General features: G+C 39.0%; 1 pseudogene; it reads right to left on the minus strand.

The window, feature by feature from the left end:
* Window positions 1–7,194: 7,194 nt before the first annotated feature.
* On the minus strand, window positions 7,195–21,148 carry LOC131796328 (uncharacterized; annotated as a pseudogene).
* Between the last annotated feature and the right edge of the window lie 687 nt (window positions 21,149–21,835).

The following is a 21,835-nucleotide window of genomic DNA, read 5'->3' on the forward strand; positions in this document are numbered from 1 at the left end:
GCAAGAGTTTCTGAAGTCATAAATTTCCGCATTATTGCAACAGTTTTAATTTCAGTGTGAAATAATCCCAAAATACCACTGTAACATTCACAGCTGAAGAGCCTAAAGCCATAAATGCTGTCATAGTTTTCCACACACTCCTTGAGGTGAAGATGAAGATGATGAAGATGAAATTGACAATTCACCATATATTTTCTCAAACTCCTTGAGAAAATGAAGCAGTTAACATTAAGTCAGTTTTAGTAATGCAAGATCTGCAAAGTAGACGGCATGCTAAAACAAAAGATTGCCAGTACTGAAGCTGGTTTTTGGGGAGGACATCTGAAAACAGAAGAACAAAGCTTTTCCACTGAGCAACTGGGTAACCACTATAGTTTGACTTAATATTCCCAGGTAGCCTTCCTACGTCAAATAAACAAGAGATATCTTCTCTTCTTTTTTTAATTGTTTCTAATCCGTCTTTTGTGATTATGTCATTTTCCATCCATTTAGAAAAAACTCTTGCATAAATCAAAAGAAGAAATAAATGGGATAAAGAATCTGTGGTGCTGTGTGGGTGACGGGTGTTACAAGATAATTTGGTTTCATAATATTTCAATTGAGTTTACATGACTTCAGTTAAACAGAGAGCTAAATGGAGGCAACATGACTCGAACTGACATGGCAACGAAGAAACGTGACCTACATAAGGATATTAGATCTATTTAATAAGAAAACCCTGGTAATTCTTGTCTCCGTGATTATTCTAAACATGTTTATACATACCTCCATGGACAAATCCTTTGAAAAATATGATAAAAGAAGCTGAAAGAATGTAAGTTTGGTCATTAACACCAACGCACGTCTTAAGTACCTCGGTAAAAGGTTGGAACCACAGTTAAAATACTTAGGCGTCGCATCCTAAAGCTGGAGTAATAGTGCTTGGGAATACAACTGCTGTGAGGAAATATTGCATCTAAATTGACCTGCTATGGAAAGCTTTCTTTTTGGACGTTTCAACTGATCACTTGCTCAATTGGGTAACACTAATAACCTGCTGTTAGGCTCTCTTTTTACTGGGGAGTGCAATAGCGTAGCGAGGGAGGAGTCGTGCCTCCCAGGATGATAATCATCGGTAATTTCAGATACATGGAATTTACTTTTCATACAGCGTTTTTCCCTTTGATTGGATTTTTAAATTCGCGTTATCAGTCTTGCAGGTCGTCTTTGACATGGCCAATTAGAAAATTAGAAAAGTGCCTTTTATTAACATACGGCTTAGTAAACAATTAATATGATTTTTAAAAAGATTAGTATTTGTGAGTTTTCTCTTTACGTGGCATTTTTTTGCACGTTTTTATTTTTTATCTCGGTACCTACTTATTGTACAGTCTACGAAAAAACAGTTCAAATGGCTACGGTGATTTTCCTTGATACTTATCCGAAGCGATATCTATTTTTTATAACATTAAATTGATTTATATGACGGGCATGCAGTCATCTTAGCATTATCCATCTCCCTTATTAATTTGCAGACTGATTCTTTATTGCTCAAATGATAATGGGGTTTTCAAACAGGACTATTTGTCACGATGAGCATTAAAAGAATTGAAGCGTTTAAGTGCTTCGATCAGCGCACATTCAACGAGCCAATGAAAGAGTTTTAGTTCTAGGGTAAAAAGCTTAATGTGTACACACACAAGGCTTATTGTTAACAAACTTTTATTAAGCTGACCGCAAGATGCACCGCTTTAAAAATGCAATGCTTGGAAGGAGTGCTTTCTTTTTTTTTTGCCAATATTTCCTTCGTAAAAACTCTCGTTTGTCTCAGGTCAGAAGAAAAATTTACTCTCCAATCGATGCTGGTCTATAGTTCGCAGAAAATATCAAACCATGGGCAGCTGTCCAAAAATTAGATATCAGCAATCATTAACCACCGAACTGCAATCTTCTCAGCAAAGTGGCTCAATATATGGGCTATTTGGATACGTACCCTAAGTGGCCTAATAACGTTCAAGACGGCTGAGAAACCTCAGCAAATTGTTGTGATAAGGAGCATGACTATGTTCTTCCTGTAACTCTTTGATGTGCAAACTGAAAAAGAAGCAACTAAATTGCTGCTAGATTTCAGTGGCTAAGCGACTTGATGTGACTACAAGGCGACAGTTGTACGAGGTTACATGTCAGTTCCTTCTAGGCTGGCTGCTAACTGTACAAATAGTTACGACATGACCTGATAGCTACATAGCTCCATCAGTACATAATCACCTGGTTGCCTAACCGTGTAGAATCGTTACTGCGTGACACCTGTACATCTGACTACAACTGAAAAGGGTTGAAAGGCTTCTGAGATACTAAACCACTCATACAAGAGACTTCTTTCTCACTTGGTTACTTGGCTGCCTGTTGCATGTTGCTACATGGATGCGAGGCTTCCGAGCTTCAAAGCTAACGTGCAGACTAGCACTTACAAACTTTTGAAAACTTGCAGCTCAGCTAAGTGGTAACCCCGACCTGGCTAAAAGGCAACTTCAGAATGGGCAAAGTGTACAATCTACGAACCACACCAACGAGAGGTTTGAGCATGTGAATAAGCTTTGCATGGTTTCGTCCGGTCGCGTTCTTTCTTTTAACGTTCGCAGTGAAAACAGGTTGGAAAACATGACTAAGATTTCTGTTGGTCCTGTTTGTGGGAATGCTGATGGCACAAAGACAAACGTCTAAGTAACATAGAACCTGCAAAGTATTTTTGTCGAGACAGCGGAGTTATTCTTAGGAGTTACAGCTGACAGAGGAGTTATTCAATATTTGGAAAGAAGTGTGACATAGCAGCCTAAATCTGAGTGCATCTGGATAATCACAGAGTAATAATTTTAGTTTGTGTTCAGTTAAGGAAGGAAAGCGGTGGCTCTTTCTCAACGCGCATATAACAGGCCCAGAATGTTAATTAGGACTCAGATGAAGAGTGAAGAAAATTATCGTAAGGAGTGATATTTTTTTCGGGACAAAATAGAAGCCAATCGCTCCGAAGTGTTGATCGGTTACAAGAGGTTGATACCAGAAGAATCAGGCATTTTGGAGGCTAAATAATTACAGTTACTCTTAACCATTTAACCCCTAAGAGTGACTAGCATATAATTTCTCTCTACAATATCACTTCTGAATCGCACATTGAGGTCTTGAGAATAAAGGAAATGATCAGCACCTCAGGAAATGTATAAAGAACAATGTGGAGAATATGCATACTGATGCTAAGGTATGAGGGGTTAATGTGATGAAAAAAATCAGATACGACAATACGACAGATACCGTTAACAGAGATTTAATTAACGGTATAAATATGAGAAATGAATTCCGAGAATTTTCCACTGACCGATTCATAAAGACTGGCCGTTTGACAGAGGGCCGCTCAATGGAAGTTTGACCGTACAACACCAACTTATTACAAGTAGCCAACAGCCAAATAGTAAGGAGACCTCAGCTAAGATCAAAAGAGATGAAACGAAGTCACGAAGACAGGAACGTTCAATGACAAGACGTGAATTCCTTTGATAAAACCGGTCGTTGATTAATTTATTAGTGTTTTCACTGATAAATGAAAAGCGGAATAAGGACAGATCAAGCCGGAATAGCGTCACAATACATAATTAGAGGATATAAATTTTTTCACTGAGTGTACTTTAATGAAACAAAAACCAGGAGAGCGGATGTAAATTGCATGACCCAATTTAATCTTCCTGTTTATCATAACAGAAGCAATGTTACTGCGAGAGAACTTTTATTCCATAAACTATATAGTCACACCAAGAACATGACGATGACTGTTTTGGTACTTGCTGTTGTTTATTAAGTGCGCGAGTTTCTGTCTTTTGTTGGTTTCCCAATGATTGATGAGAGTATCTGACTAATTTGTAAATAGGGACATGATGATGTAATGCTCTGCAGCGCTTGAAATATTAATTAAAAAACGCAACATCATGACATATTTAGCGATAGAAGCCTATTACCAAGGGTAAAATAAGGTGGCGGAGGGTTATTTAAAATCCTAACACATCATGATAGGGCCGGAGGTTGAAAATTTTTGAGTATTTTTTAGGTTTCGGAGGTCATTACCACTTTGTGCAACAAAGAATACCAAGAGAACGGAACATTCCGAAATTTGCAAACAATACCTTAGCATAGTTAACTAACAGATATTTAAGCAGTAAAAATAGTTGGGGAAACAGAAAGCTCTTCGACTATTCTTCCATCAGGAACAGAGATATACAGAGAAACATGACTGATGCGTCAACTCTCCCACCCGATTTTTACAAAGACTTTGGAATCGAACAAGATTTGTTTCAATCAGCCTTCCAAGATTCTGGCAACGCAATGTTTAGCTTAAGACCTGGTTGGTCATTAGGCTTTACTCATGCGGTGTTGACAACCGGTGATAAACCTAAAACAGTGCCTTCAGTTGGAGGGGAGCCCCTGGAGGCAAGTGCTGCCGGTGAGTTGTGGAAAAAGTGCACCAAAGGGACACCTGTCACTGAAGAGTATTGCTGTGTACATAACTGCACCAACCCTAATTGTAAACCAACGAGTCCTCAAAAGGCAGGAGCCACTGCACATGTCTACGCTTCATTTCAAACGCCACAACATGACATCCGCTTCATGATTCTGCTCCCAACATGCAGTGCTGATAACCATGCAGGAAAATGTCGCAAAGAGGAAGTCAACTTTGCTGAAACAGGCAAAGACGCGTACGTCTTGTACACGGCTCTTAGTGATCCGCCTCCTCGAGTTATCTTCATCGAAGTATCAGACGCCACGGCTTCTGGAAAAGGCAGTAAGGGTAAAGGCACCGGGAAAGGCGGAGGATTGAAAGATGATTATTCTCCTGGTCCACCAGTAAAACCCAAAATAGCTGGTGTGCACAAGTGAGACGATGTTATCAAGATAGAGTGAATAATGATGATTTTCCCCCTGGTCCACCAGATGGAGCCTTGATAGCTGGTGTGCATACTATAACCAGTGCCGAGTGAGACCATTTTGAGTCCGCAGTGATGGCTCATATCATCGGTTTAAGACTAAACAGTTATAAAGTCGGTTTTAATAATGATGAAGGGCAGAGTATATCGTAGTCTCCACGGATTTAAACGCTAAATAGTGTAAGCCTTTTTAATCTAACAAAAAAAAATAGCAAGTGTGCAATGCGATTGGAATGCCCTTAGTTGTTATATATGTAATGGTTTTCTTAGTCCTCAATGTAAGGCGTAACTTTCATGTAACGGATGCGACTTAATTAAGCAATAAAAGAACGAATAACAATGGCTCGCTGTTCATATTTCTACAAAAATCGAACCTCCGCAAGGGCCTTTAATCTTATTTCAACACCCAGAAAGGAAGGGTAAGAGGGGGATAAAGGAGGGGGGGGGCGCTTCTGCATGATCTTGTTTCATGCATGAGTTTGTGAGGAATTCATGCGTCACGCGTAAACCCTTTTCCACCCTCGTAAAGGCCATAAACTCGCACCACAGCAGCCGGTATAACATCTAAGCGGTCACCTAAAGACGAACGGTGCAACAAAATGCGTGACAACTTGCTCATGCATAGGAATCCTTGTTAGAGTTATTCCCCTGGTGAGGAAATCATAAGTCTTAAAAAAAGAAAAAGAAAAAGACACGATTACTGCAGAAGGAAAGCTAATTTATTTGCTGTATCGAGAAGAAGGCTAAGAAAGATGACCACCCCGCATTTTAAAGAGTAAACTTGCCCCGTTACTCGCTAAGTCCTCCGCATCCTAATCATGCATTATGCGTAATGCCGAACTGACAATCTCTGGGTTGCGTATAAGCACACCGTAGTAAAGTCACCTCGCTAAAGAGAAAGGGCATCAAGGAATTTTGAAGTAATGTAACATCTAATGCGAAACACCCTGAGGAGTTCTGGAAAAAAATGAAGCCACTACCCTAACTCGTCCTTGTCCAAACAGAACAGCGTGACATTAGTAGAGGATGGCAAAGTTCAGACGGAGCCCAGTGAATTAGTGCTGTATTTGAAACCCACCGCGGCAGCGTGGAGAATTTTAGCGATCACCCGAGTGTTCGAGGGATTGCGTCAAGACAGGTGTTGGAACACCCATTTAACTTTGAACCAGTAAGCTCCACTTATGTGAAAGAGATTCTGGAGAATTTAAATCCACGAAAGGCCGCGTCTCTTGAGGCTCTCGGCACCAGTCATGGCTGAGGAGATTACACGCTTAACTAACTTTTTGATGGCTAATTGCTCCCGGCCAATCGAATGGAAGTGCGGCAATTTGAAACCCGTGTTCAAAAAGGATGAGGACACACAAAAAGAGAACTATCGCCCTGTGTTGGTTCTTACGGTGTTGTCAAAGGTCTATGAGAAAGTTATATACGATCAACTTTACAACACTTTCTGTCGCCACTTGTTACAAAACCTCTCTGGATTTCTAAAGAACCATTCGTGTTGCATCGCTCTTTTGAAAATGACTGAGGATTGGAGAAGGAGCCTTGACAACAGAGAGTCAGCCATTGCCGTGGCCGTTGATTTATCAAAGGCTTTTGACTCCATTAATCACAATCTTCTGTTGGCAAAGTTGAAAACCTTTGGTCTCTCTCTCAATCTGCCTTGAGTTTCTCAGCCGCCTGTCGGAATGGTTCCATGCAAACTATTTGTTAACAGGACGCCTTAAGGCGTCTCCGTAGGATGCGTGGCTACTTAGCATAGCATTGAAAGGAATTGTGAAATTACAGTGAACTACCATGACTAGTCAGTTAAATCGGCCGAACAAATCACTGTAGAAAATTTAAGTGTTGGAGAAAGCGTGACATGACTATTTTTGTGATTGAAAATAGCGAAGAGTGGCAGCTCAAAAACCTTTGGATTTTTCTGAAACAAACTATAACTCCACCTACCGATCTCCTCGTCTCATCGCCTGTTTCATCTCTCCTAAGAGCAACAGTTAAATCATGTGTCTCATATAAACCCCTTTTCCACCCTCGCCAAGGCAACGAAATCGCACCACGACTGCCAAACCTCTAAGCAACGAATGACGAACAGTGTAACAAAATGCATGACAATTCACTCATGCATAGGAATCTTTGTTAAAGTTATTCCCCTGGGGAGGAAATCATGAGTCTCAAAAAAAAAAAAAAAGAAAAAGACGCGATTGCTGCAAAAGAGAAACTAATTTATTAGCGGTATTGAGATGAAAGCTTAGAAAGGTGACCACCAAGTATATCAAAGAGTAAACTTGAAAAACTGTTCCAGCCTTTTGGCTCATCGTTACTCGCTAAGTTCTCTGCATCGTGAAGTTTGCGTTAAGTAACAAATATTTCCCGCTGCACAAGTACCTCTGAGGATGACCGACAAACAATTTCATTATTCACGCGAACGTACCGCTGTTCTTGATTCAAATTTCCTTTTTTGTCCTTGCTATTTTAGGTAGAATAACATCTTATAAAATCTTAGGTGATTTGCACGTGCGCCAAATTAGTCTAGCCTTTCCAGCTTTGCAGATACCACTTCACTGTCTTTGTAAGATAAGAAGTACATGACATGTCAAAATGATGTACCAACAAAAAGTTGCACCCAAGACGCAGGCGAGAGTGTAACTGATCATTGATTATCTCAACACTTCAAGTTGACTTAACATCCAATCTGTTACCAAACGGTCCCACGGCATTGAATTTATTTGTTTGTTAACTGGACAATGGTAAAATAAATTCATGAAAAAACTGCGTACATATATTCAATGTCGGTTACACTTTCTAGATCCTTAAATCCCTCAAATGTTTGTCCTTTTTCTCTGAAATAGTATGTAACGAATTTATCGCACGTGAATTTAAGTGATACCTCAGAGAAACAAACTTTTATTACCACCAACTGAAATTGCTTGAATACCTAAATTAAGGTCGTTTTTCTATCAAACCAACTGTTAGGATGAGGCCACAGAGTTCTAAGAGGCATTTTAAACTGGCTGATTATTTCGAAAATTAAATTTACAATGCACTGTCATGCTGATATGCCTTGTTATCAGATCCAGGAACTTTGTCATACGTTGGAGACGTATAGCTCTGTAAAGCAAAGATACCAAGATCAGTTAGGTGAGGAAAAATCAATGGAAATGTCTTGAAAACCATCCATTTTTTATCGTCCGGAAGGGGGAAGGAATGTGGTTGCGTAACAATAAAATCTACCGCATCTCCTTTCCTAAGGCTCTGTAGTATGCTAATGACCCTCCCTCGCACCCCTCTCATTGGCAGTCAATTTTCTATGTTCTCCCATTTAAACTCTGTTAGCAACAGATGGCACCCTTCGTTACCCCCGGAAAACAATGTAAGCTCCAAAAGACACTGGTCGACAAACCTGCGGCTGAGCCCTCAAGCCATTATACCCGTTTTCCATTAGTTGCCAGTCTCCATCAAGGGCGTGCAATTCTTTCTTTTCATCCTGAACAGCGTTTCTGTATTTCACCTGTTCAAATAGAGAAGAGTCAATGAAAAGAACGCTCGAGCAACTCTTAAGCAGGAAACTACACCGCCTGTGCCTAAATGTCTTTGTAGCGATAACCCTGCTTGATAATTTTCAGTCGTTGACATGATAGAAATATGTCGGAGCCATGCCGTGCACCATCATGCTTCTACAACCAACCCATCGTGATGAAAAAAATTTTCGCGCCCAAGAAACGAATTGAAAGTTCAAGTTTTTCCCACCACTTCTCTCCCAAATGCCTTTTGCCACTCCCTTACCCCACCAATATAAATGACGCGACAGTAAAGCTCTCAATCATTTGATTTCGAGTGAGTAACAAATTGTCACTAAGAACTTAGACCAGCCGATTACATGTATGCAATTGAAACAGGGTGTACATGTGTATCTGTTGTCGAATACACCAAATTCGATCCTTTCAGATACGTCCACGGTTGGTAGTTTTGATGATTCAAATACGCATCGCAAAAATGCAAAGAAAGAACTAAATACTCACTGCCAAAACGCCAATAGCCACTATTAGAAAAAAGACAATTGTTGCAGCTGCGATTAGCACGATCTCCCAGTCCTTGATTGTCGATTTTTCTGTAAAAAGAAAGTGAGAGAGAGAGCCCTGAGAACAGGAGATCTTATCATAACTGAAGATAGTACAAAACATCATCCAGATTTAGTCACAGCAAGCCCACGATGGCCTAAAATGTGCTTTTATAAAAGTTTGTTGGTTCTACATCTCCATCGAGGACTAAAAACATAAAATTCATAACTAAGTGTAAGCCTAGACTAAGATATGACGATTTGATAACCGTTTGGTAAAAATTGTAATTATATCGGTGATATTTACCTGGCAAACAAAGTTTCGCTTAGCCCATTCATCGTTATCTAATCGCTCTAATTTATCGTTACCCAATCGCTCTGACGAAGGGCGAACGCTCGAAACGTCAGCCTTTAAAATCTTTACGGTGGCCAATTTACGTAATCAACTCAATTGGTAACACTAAATTACATTTATCGTTTCGATATGTTACTATTGAAGTTCGCCCAACCGGTCATAGTAACTGTTTAGATCGCGTGGAAAACAATAAGGTGGGTGCTTTCAAATGCGTATATATTGTACACTTCTGACCTCTTATCAACCTTGAAATTTGAAAAGTTATCGACACTGAATTGACTGCATGCGATACAGGTGTTTTTAACTTTACCTTCCATTTCTAACTGACTCTCTAAATCCGGAATTATTTCTCCATAAATGAAAGATCCTGTATTCAAAGAATTGTTTGAGTCATCGAAGTCAACCCACTGATCTTCATTGGGAAATCTTTCCTCTGGTGGTGATTCCAGAATCCGATGTAAAAATCAACATGGCTCGTAGAACTGTGAGATGTTTTCTGGTGTACTCGCCATCATCGGGTGAAATAATTTTTTTCGACGGATACAAGTTAACTCCACTCAAAGTCTGACAGGAGCGCTCAGCAAACAAAACTAACAAAAACCCAATTTTACGATTATTGATATATTATGAGCGGATGTTAGCGGTTTGTAAAACAATGGGTTGAAGGGACTTTTGTCCCTCATTGGTGAAGTTGCACAGTGCACAGCTTACGAGTTCTAATCGAAATACTAAACCTTTGTTCGCCGATTAGGTATGTAGTGAACACGAATGGAGACTTTATATCTTTGACTATGGGCGTTACACCTGTGAAGTTAACCATAATTGAGTGCATGCCCAATGTGCCGCCAGTGTAGTTATGATCCGCCGGGACGGCTGTGACTAAGGACCTTAAGCAGTCAGGACGGCAACGCCAAAGAAGACTTCGACTAAAAAATGGCTGCACGTGTTAACCGTCTCATACGTCGCCACTCCTCAACTTCAGCATAACGTATAAAAGAAGCGTTGAGCTCCAAATGAAAATTACAAAAATTTGCCGTCGCGGTTTCGGTTCGCTGACGACGCAAATTGTGGGGATTTCACGTTGTTGTTTTGCATAGGACGGCTGAGAAATGTACAAAGTTTTAAAACGCACGTGCTGAACTATTGTTCTGCCAATTAGATCTTTTGTTTTTCCAGGTCCTCGTTGCCGTCGCCGTCGTGGTTTGCTTAAGGTCCCTACTGAAAGTTGAACTCGAGACGTGGGACGCGAGGACTCGGGGACGTGGGACGCGGGGACTCGGGGACGCGTGGAGACTCGGAAACGTGATGAACAAACCTGATTTTTGCGCCGAATTTGTGGAGTATAATAATAAAGATCGAGAGGAAAACACGGCTACTTACCAGGAAAGTCCTCCATAGCTGCCCACGATGTTTCAAGACCCTTTACGTTGAAACTATTCTTTACCAAGAGTTATCACGGTAAAATAAGCAAGCAAACATGTCCTTACGAACCATGGACGCTGAAAACCATTGGCTACTACTAACCTGAGACCCACGTCCCCGAGTCCCACGTCCCCGAGTCCCACGTCCCCGAGTCCCACGTCCCCGAGTCCCACGTCCTCGAGTCCCACGTCACCGAGTCCCACGTCACCGAGTCCCACGTCACCGAGTCCCACGTTACCGAGTCTGACGTCTCCGAGTCTCACCTCCTCGAGTCCCACGTTCCCGAGTCTCACGTCCCCGAGTCTCACGTCCCCGAGTCCCACGTCCCAGTTCTACTGTTAGTCACAGCCCGCCGGAACGAAGAAAAATATATCGGTTTCCTCCGTAAGGTAAGGGGAAAAACTCAAATTTCAGATTTTAAAGGTATAGTGTTGACAAGGTCTTATAGTTGCAAGGCATTTCAAACAATTAACGAGCAGGAGAAAGAATCAAGGAAGCTTCTAAGTTGATTAGATTAGTACTCACGGGAAAATGTCACATTCTTAATTGATTTGAAGGTATGGAAACCTCAGACGGAAAAGTAGTTGTTTGCGACTCTTTTCTCTTCGCCGCTCTTCTCGTATCCCTAAATTTTATCACAAGAGAGGCAATATTTAGAAGACACAAGTTCGGTGATTCATAGGTCTGTCAGCTTTGAAAAAAAGATAGCCCTGGAACCAACTCACATCTGATTCGCGTCCGTTAGATTCTTCGTGCGCCAGATGCCTCCGAAAGATAAGGGGAATGGAAGCATTGGAAGTATGGTGCAGTAAAATAATATAACAGGAGCTGCTTATCTTTACTGAACAGGAACAAGAGTTGACCATTTCACCAAAAATCATCGGCGCCGAATCTTTGCAAGAGCCAACACATTCCTTTGCTGGACCCTCTGGAGAATCACCTCGCAAGAGGAAGCTGGTGCATCATTAAGGGTTTATACGTGACGCGTGATGAAGGCTAAAGTTAAGATGTGACGCGTGAATTTTACTAAAAGGTTAACGTTATTCGTGAATTTACGAAACTGTGTGAGACCTGAAGTATACTTGAGTCCTGAAAATTTTTTTCTCATAGCGTGAAAACCTCAAGATTGCCCTGAAACCATGCACACAAGAGGAGAGGTTAGAAATTTTCCCTTTTATATTCGTGACGCGTGAACTGATTTTTCGAAAATTCGTCGTAGACCTGCAATATCTTAACGGTCATCTCTCATCTTGAATAAGTTCCAACGAATTCACTGAAGGGGTGCGTAATTAATAAACCCACGGTTATACGAAAGGTTCAGTAAAGCTAAACTTCAGTAAAACATTATCTGCGCGAAAGCCAAGTTAGCCTTGTTACACCAAGACCTGTTCAAATCATAGTCAAGATGGTGTTGATGAATTCATAAATCCTGTTTTGAAAATGTTTATGTGATGTAACTTCTCTTTATTTTAATATTTCAGATCCATACATACATAAGAAGGCCTTACAAGCCCCTGTAATTGTTCGTAATTGGTCTGTTTCAAGGCAAATGACACCTAGAAATCTACGTGTGAGCAGTGAAAGAGTAATTTTCTTGGATGCTAGTGCATCAACAGTACTTCATCATCTTGTGAACAGAAGGAAGAGGAGTAAAAAATCTAAAATCTTGTATCGTCAGTTGATATGAAAATTACTGAACGGGTAACTTCGTGGAAAAACATTTATCTCATACAAATTATTGACGATGTCGTCACTCGGTGATGGTGATGTAAATTCGGCTTTAAGTGTCCTCATTCCAAGGTCGTATAATTTCAAATTTGTTTTAAAATGAACGGATCATCATATTCTGCAACAGATGAGCTCTTTACGCCAAGAATTTCTGCGGCATTGGACGTCAAGGCGTGAAGACGTTTTGCAGCAATGGACGTCAAGGCGTGCAGAATTTCTCCGACACTGGACGTCAAGGCGTGCAGAATTTCTACAGCACTGGACAACAAGACGAGCAGAATTTCTGTAGCATTGGATATCAAACCTCGCTGAATTTCTGCATCATTAGACGCCATCCCATGCAGAATTTCTGCAGCACTGAACGTCAAGGCGTGCAGAATTTTTGCACGCTAAGGCCGTCAAACCTTGCAGAATTTCTGCAGCATTTGACGTCGTACCTTGCAGAATTTCTGCAGCATTAGACGCCATACCATGGATAATTTCTGCAGCATTAGACGCCATACTACGGAGAATTTCTGCAGCACTGAACGTCAAACCATGGAGAATTTCTGCAGCATTGGACGCCAAACCATGAAGAATTTATGCAGAATTGGACGTCAAACCTTGCAGAATTTCTTCATTACAGTTCGTAATACCATGTCAAATAAAATTGAAAATAAAAACCGCTTAAACATATTAAGTGTTAAAATCAAAGACTTTATCATTCCATTTAAACGAGCAGAGCATTATGCGCAGTTTGACCAGATTTAACAACCAACGCAGTTAAAAATTGAATATTTGTATGAGTAAAATGCACCTACGTTTAACTTTCAGTTGAATTATACAAAATGTTGCTCTTTTGAAGCAACACATTTTCTTAATCCGTGAAAACTGCAGCATTTTGTTTTTATTTCATAGGAGAAATTTCTGTGTTTTTTGCCTAAATAGTGCTACTTTGAAGCCAACATTTTACAGTGTCTGGAAAAAAAGCACGATATTTTGCGGAATCGACATGAAAAATATGCCTAAAAGGTCCATTTTTCAAGCGTTTTGAGTGGAAAGCCGGAAATGTGATAATCTTCATTTCGAGTTAGTAAAACGGATAAGGTAGTGAATACTTTTATGCATGTGAGATTACACTGAACTTCTTTGAAGGCTAACAACATAAAAGCAACATAAAAAATAAAAAGACACTGTAACTTACCTTTGGTTGCAGTTGGTGCTGCTGTCGTCTGAACAACCTGCTTCGTTACGGTTATATCTCCCGTCAGCCTCAAAAATCCCAGTTCGCTCGAGCCATTACCTTTTCTAAGAGCTTGCACGATGTTCCCATCGGTCAGAGTTGAGGTTGCTGGAAATAGCAATTCATAGTCAACGCCAACACTTCCTTTGAAAAAACTCTTGTAATTAATATCTATGAAATCCGAAAATTTCTTTTTGAAAAATGGTTTTAATTTCGAGTCCAAAACTGTAATGAGGGCACGAGATCTTGGTGAGTTGATGTCATCATAGTCTTCGTAATAATCCTGATCCAGTTTCACTGTACCGGCAAACGTTTAGGTAGGCGTCTCTATAAAAAAGATCAACAATAATGTATCAACATATTGAAACGATTAAAAAAAAACAGAGGAGAGGAAACAGTGAAAACGACATATCAGACTCAGATACAAGTCAAACGCCTCGATTTTGAATTGAGGACGACAACATCTATAAGGAGCGTGCAAGAACAGAGTACGAGGTCCAAGAAGGGATAAGAAAGCTTGCAAGAAAACGGATCAAACTCTTCGCTGTTTTCCTTGTCAAGTGCTGTATTCATTCTGCCTGCTTTCCTTCTACAAAATTTATCAGTGATCAACATATCATGTATTTGGGCACAGGTACAGTACTGTACACAGCAATGCAAATGACAGTCGCCGATTATCGAGAAAATCGCGATTTATCGACGACATTCGGACAGTCTTTAAACTGGAATGATCGGCAATTTGTAATTATAGTCATGATGACGATGATAATAATAATGATAATAATAATAATAATAATGATAATAATGATAATAATAATGATAATAATAATGATAATACGGAGGAACAAATAATCCATAAACCAGTTTAAACACCTGGTGTGAAACGCTTTAGATAACTCTATGAACACTGCTCATGTTGCTTCACCGCCATCCCATTCTTTCTAAGTCTTTAAAGAAAGTTACGCCAATTCAGTTGAGCGACTAGATCGAAAGCCAAACTGATGTTCGGAAAGAAGTCCGCTTCATTCGAGATGTTTCATTACCTGCTTAAACACCATTTTCTCCAAAATCTTTGACAGAGTAAGGAGAATTCATATTGGTTTATAGTTGATTATTTCGAGCAACTAGGGGGGAATCACCTGGTGAAGTGACCAGATTAACTGGAAAGAAATTTGTCTAAGCAAGTCGGTTGACGCAAAGAGTTCAACGACTTATTCAAGACCGGTTGGCGTCAAGGAAAAGGGACTCGACTCTTCAAAGAATGTGAGATATCTCTATGCCGCAGGTGAGTTAGAAGGTGGAAAAGAAGAGCAACAGACCCGACTTGTCTCTGAAGGTCTGCAATATCGAGAGATCAATTGTGAATAAGAAGGAGCCTGTCCTCTACTATCTGAAAGATGAACCAAAGCGTGGTTTCGTTGGAGGAGAGACTCAAATTGTTCCTCTGGAACTGAGTTGTCTTCTGAAGAAATTCGTTGATTGGAAAAATTATTAAAATGAGTTTCTCAATAGACCCAAGCATTCCTGATGAATCAATTCAAGAAACTGATAAAGATATGAACAACAAAAAGATCGTCAAGCTTGCCAATCCAACTGACAATGAAGACGCAGCAAAAAAGAAGTATGTTGATTAAAAACGGAAACAATTGACTCATTCTCTTTTTTGTCAAAATATGCAGAAAAAAATTTCTCATTGAGACATTCATCAAAGAAAAAGCAATCATGCTGGTATTATACAGACAAAAACTCATACAGTGAAGTACTTATCAAAATAAATCTTGTGCCACTGCTTTCGATCAATCAACAACAAAACAGAAAATTTCACGAAGACCTAGAATATCCACTTCGTAAAACAATGAAAGACACTTTTTCTCTTTCTCTAAAGACAGTCTTCAATCTCCCATTCAAATTTTCCTCTTCTTTTCCGCATCGTCTCTGTTTTGCTATCTTGAATCAAAACAGATGATCCTTGAAACGAGCGAATAACATATTGAAATATCTTTTGATTGGAAATAGAATCTGGTGGATTTCTCTGTCAAGAGAGTCAGAGTATTTAAAAGAAAAGATTTTTGGATTTATCATATTGATTTTGAAGGAGGAGTAAGGTATGCTTAAAAATGGACTTTGATCCAAAAACATACCCACGAGCTCCGGGGAGATGGAAAATTATCAGCTGTCATTCGGTGGAAGAGATTGACAACGATTTAAGTGTCGATGCTTCTTCTTTCTGGTTCAAAGATGAAAAACTTATAAACTTTTCTGCAACCCCTACAATAGAGGTAGAATTCGTATAGGGGAGTTACACAAAAGTAGCTGGAGATCGTTTTCAGAAATGACTGAACTCAGACAGTCATACTCTCCTCATATACAAAGACAATTTTAGAAAAACAAATCAAGGCACATCAAGACTTCCTTGCGAGAAGATACAACATTGATACTTGAAAATCCTAACATCAACAATCAACGCCTTTTCAGCGACGCTGATGGCGTGACAAAAGAATCATTCAAGATGATAATATTCACACCCTCTTCAAAACTCACCTGTGAAAAAATTCAAGTAACCTTTGAAATTAAGGTTGATTTCAAAATGTACAACAACTTTTTGTTTAATCAACATTAATTTCAAGGTTAAATTCGTGATTTGCCTTTAAAATCAAGGTTAACTTAAAGAAAACGTCAGAACCTGCTTTTTCTAACTACTAGGCGCACACATGTATCATTCCCTACTTAGCAGTACTTCGCTGGAACGATACATTACTGGAACGGGAAATGTCAGACAGGCCCATACCTGATCGGCAGGTTGTCCCTTTAAACGCTGAAGTACATGTGCATTTGAACGGTTCAACATCTTCTGTGCAAGTTCCATCGTTTTCGCATGGGTTTGGATTACAGGCGCTGAATTCTAAGGGTAAAGACGCGAATAATTCAGACGGGATTAAGATGGAATGTTTACGTATATGTGTTAGACATATGTTATTTTCATCAGTATAACCAAATACATTTTCTCGTTTCAAGTCAAATCAAATTAGTGCCCTAAATTTTCAAATAGATAAACGTGATGTCGCTTATTGACCAAAACCTTCAAGTCTAAAATCATCGATGATATCCTTCAATGCTGCTACACTAAGTTAACACCTCAAAATGAAAGAAATGTGAGCTAAATAGAAAAAAATTTTTATAAAAGTGACACATACAGAGAAAATTTATTTGCCTTAAATTGCCCTCACTCAAATTCAATCAGATTTTTCCTTGCTTTTCCGCAAAAGTAGAAATGGTTCGTAAGTTAAAAGTTTCGTTATGAACATCTAACGAGACTTACTTTCCTCACAGTTTTCTCCAAAGTAACTATCGTTACATTCACATATAAAACCATTTATTCTCTCAAGGCACTTTCCATTTCCTGAACAGGTTTTGTTTTCACAGTCGTTAATATCTATGACAGCAAAAAGAAAAACAACAGCAACATTTAGCATTGTTTACAGGTGCTGGTATCGTATGAAAAACAAAATCTAAATGCATTCATCAGTTACCTATGGAGCAATCACTTCCAGTAAATCCTGAAGGACACGTAGGTGCTACCGTTGGAATAATGCTAGTCACCGTTGGGGCAATTTCGCTAGCAGATGGGGATGGCGTCATAGGATTCATTGATGACATGTCACTTGCAGATGGGGATGGCATCATATGCACCATTGACGACATGTCACTTGCAGATGGGGATGGCAACATATGCATCATTGATGAAATGTCACTTGCAGTTGGTGATGGCATCACACGCATCATTGATGACGTGTCACTTGCAGACGAGGATGGCATCGTTTGCACCATTGATGACATGTCACTTGCAGATGGGGATGGCATCATATGCATCATTGATGAAATGTCACTTACCGATAGGGATGGCATCGTATGCACCACTGATGTCATGTCACTTGCATTATGTGATGGCATCATTTGTATCGTTGATAACACGTCACTTGCAATTGGGGATGGCATCATATGCATCATTGATGACATATCACTTGCAGATTGTGATGGCATCATATGTGTCATTGATGACATGCCACTTGCAGATGGGGATGGCTTCATAGGATTCATAGATGACATGTCACTTGCAGATGGTGATGGCGTCTTAGGATTCATTGATGACAGGTGACTTGCAGATGGGGATGGCGTCATAGGATTCATAGATGACATGTCACTTGCAGATGGTGATGGCGTCTTAGGATTCATTGATGACATGTGACTTGCAAATAGGGATGGCGTCATAGGATTCATTGATAACATGTCGCTTGCAGATTGTGATGATGTATTTGCAAACCCTGCTGATACAGATTCGACATTTTAACCGCATGAAAAATTTTTATATCTGACATATCTTTAGTTGCGCCTACCTTCCAGCAAAGAATTACATTTAAGTCTGTATCGACTTACTACCTGGTAGTGTTAACAGGATGCATGCAACAAGAGCAACAACTTTCTTCTTAAGACGCTGAGCCATCTTTGTCATGTTGCGGTGGAAAGAGTGCCAAATGCTTTCGAAGATGATTGGCTGAATTTCCTCTTATAATGAACTCTGTGATATCAATTCGTGGCTGGCTAAAAGCTTGTGTGCAAAGGGAGGAAAAAGAGCCGTTAAAAAGTTAACAATATAACATGACTCTAGGGAGAATAATGTCCGATTGCTTTCTCTTGCGTGACCTCAATATTTCTGTAAAATCTAATATCGTTTATAATGCCTTTTATTCCTATTCTTCTGTAATCGTTTAGAAAGTCTCATGGTTTCATTTAGGTTTCCTCTCCATAAATCTTATTTAACCTAGCTCATTATGCTTCCTTGTAAATTTTTATCGTACTTTGGGAAAGAAATAAATAGAAAATGAATAGATGAATACAAATCATGTCATAGGACAAAACAGTTTTTATTTTGCGAGATATTTTTCGACATTAGCCATGACCTCTTCGGTTTCCAATGCTCGTGTAGCTCGTGTGCAAATATAACAGAAGTACATTTTCAATATTGAATAAAACTCTATTAAGAGACGAAATAAATTCCGAAATCCTGATTGCAAAAAAAAACAACACTGGACCTTGTGGTTTTGTGTTTTCGGTCAGGCAACTTATCTATATGCATGTGTATAATTTATGTAAACAATAATTGTTAAAAGATCTGACGTATATATTGATAAAAGATCGATATATATCATGGACCCGCCGGAAGTCTAAATTTATCCCGGTGCAGCACATGAAAAGCAAATTTAAAGAGTAGTAATGGACAAAATGCAATATAACAGATAACAACACGGAAAAAAAGCTTTTTTGCAATATTCCATCAAAAAAATATAAATACGATAGAGCTTCTCAAAGTGAACGGAGCGACTACATAGTATTCAGACATTTCATACATACAAATAATATTTTATGAGACCTAGGATCGACATGGTTGCGACAAAAAATGAGTCGATGAATATAAATTTATACGGAATAGATAAAGAGATAAATCAAGTAGTCAAATAAAAGAGGTAAAAATATAAATTGTTGGAGAACATACTATCAGCAAGCAAATTTCACTCCAAGATTATACTAAGATTACGGTCTTAATAAGTTGGAGAGGCATAAAGAGTGATTTCTTAAATTTTCATTTTATTATTTGATGAGCGTTGTTTGTTCTACTCCCAATCTTACAAAGGAATTATAGAGATTCTAACTAAATTTACCTTGCCTCGACCTTGATTATTCTGGTTATTACAAAATCCTCATCCAATAATTTTTTTATAAATACTTCAGTTTATGATCATGATGCAAAAAAGCCTCTCTACTAATGAACCTTCCACGTTAACAGTATCCAGCGACATTAATCGGTTAAGAGGAATGAGTGATATTCACGATTTTCACTAAGTAATTTTCCGAGTCATTTCATGTTTTTGTATGTTACCTATACATACAGGAAAGGTTGGAGACTGTCTCCTCCCTGGTTGCGAGCCTCAATTCCGACGGCCCATAAGATCGTGATGAAGATATTAAAGCTAAAAGAACGACACTGTTTCGCTGAGCGAGTAAATCTGGAGCGAAGGTGAAATGTTTTGGTTTAGGCCATTGATAAATAAACTCATTTTGGAAAGGTGATCCAATATGCTCAATGAGAAAGTAAAGTAGACTAAACTGTTATGAGTATGGCTACCAATACGGAATAGTTATTATGCAAAAAGTTACCGGTTTGTCTGAGTTCTATTGTTCCTTTATATTTCAATTGAAAAGTTGGTGTGTTTGTGCATTATAACTGTCAAGTTGTATAATAGTACTAGAGCTATTTTTGGATTATACATGTCTCTTTGATGAGCGCAAAATGCAAATTAGCAAGAGGCTGTTTAAGAATATCGTGACGTTTGTGGAAAGCATCCTTTATCTTTATAACGATGGGGGAAAAAACGAAAAAAAAAACAAGTAGCCAGAATGTATAAAAATGGACAAAATGTCTTGATGCTGAAAGATTACGTTTATTTGTTCGGAACAAGTACTGATCTCAAACTTAGTTCCTATCAACGAGCTGAACAACATTTGAAACTGAAGTAGAGGTTTATCAATGCACTGCACGTTTGCTCTGCGGTTAGCTTCGCAAAGTTATATGTACAAACTGAGACAATTTGCCAGGAAAATATTAATTCCTCTTCGGAATGCGAAGAGCAAGATATGACCCAAACTTTGTCGTTGATCATGTTCCCTGGGGGCTTATCTTTAAATTTAAGTTTTCAACGCTCGTTCCAATTTTTTTTTTATCTATCTTGCTGTCTGCGGAATTTCCTTTATGTTTATTTACCCAGAAAAGATGCCTCACGTTTGACAATAAACCTAACGTAAGAAACCCACGAATTCGTCACACATTTTTTAAATTCTTTCTTGAAAAAATTTCCGCGCTGGTCAAACAATAATTGTTAAGATGCGAACTCCTATTGGTAAATTCTCAATGACTTCCCCATCGAAATTTTGTGTTTGTTTGTTTTCAAGAGGTTAGTTTCTAAGGAATTTGATCTGTTTTCTGTCGCATAAAATCACTAACGTTGCAGTAAAACCTAACAGATGATTCAGCTTAAGTTTAAAAAATAGCACCGTCATAAGAGTACGGATAGTATGAAAGCTTAGAAAAGCCGCCTGATTCACTTGAAGCAAAGTGACGATGTTGGCCTACTATGAGACATTAGAAGCTGGTACGTGAGTTAGCCGATCTTGATATCTGATTTCGCTCACTACTGATCAAACAAGTGGCATTAGTCGAAAGCTAGATATCATAACCTGTATCTTATTACGATAAAATAACAAGGGATTCTCTTTTTACGATAAAATAACAAGAGATTTTCAAGGACGAAAACCTTACCTTGCAGATCCGTCTCTATACACGCGAAAATGCGAATAAGGAATGCAATTGACGAGCAAAGGTCAATGTAAAAATACGTCAGATGCTATAAGCTTTACTTTAAGAGGGTGACACCAATTACTTTGAAAAGTATTCTCCGTAGTGGCCCCCTAAAAACAAAATTGATAATAATACTTTTTATCAATTATTGTTGTAATTTGAAATTACAACAATAATGATAAAAAGCCAATTTATGAATATATCTATTCTTTTTTTAATTGTTCCTAATTCGTCTTTTGTGATTATGTCATTTTCAATCCATTTCAGGCCTTATTTTCACTACTGCCTAAGTAGTAAAATTCTATGACAATAATCATTAACCACCAAACTACAATCTTCTTGGCAAAGTGGCTCATGACATGGACTATTTGGATGGGTGCCCTAAGTGGCCTAACGACCCTCAAGACTATGTTGATAAAACCCAGCTAATTGTTGAGGCAAGGAGAATGGCTCTGTTCTTCCAGGGACTCTCTGATGTGCGGACTAAAAAAAAAGAAGCAACTAAATTGCTGCTAGATTTCAGTGGCTAAGCGACTTGATGTGACCACAAGGCTACAGTTGTACGTGGTTACATGTCAGTTCCTTCTGAGCCGGCTGCTAACTGTATATTAAGTAGCTACAACATTACCTGATAGCTACATAGCTCCATCAGTAAATGATCACGTGGTTGCCTAACCGTGTAAAATCG

This window comes from Pocillopora verrucosa, chromosome 8 (assembly GCF_036669915.1).
Source record: "Pocillopora verrucosa isolate sample1 chromosome 8, ASM3666991v2, whole genome shotgun sequence".
NCBI lineage: Eukaryota > Metazoa > Cnidaria > Anthozoa > Scleractinia > Pocilloporidae > Pocillopora > Pocillopora verrucosa.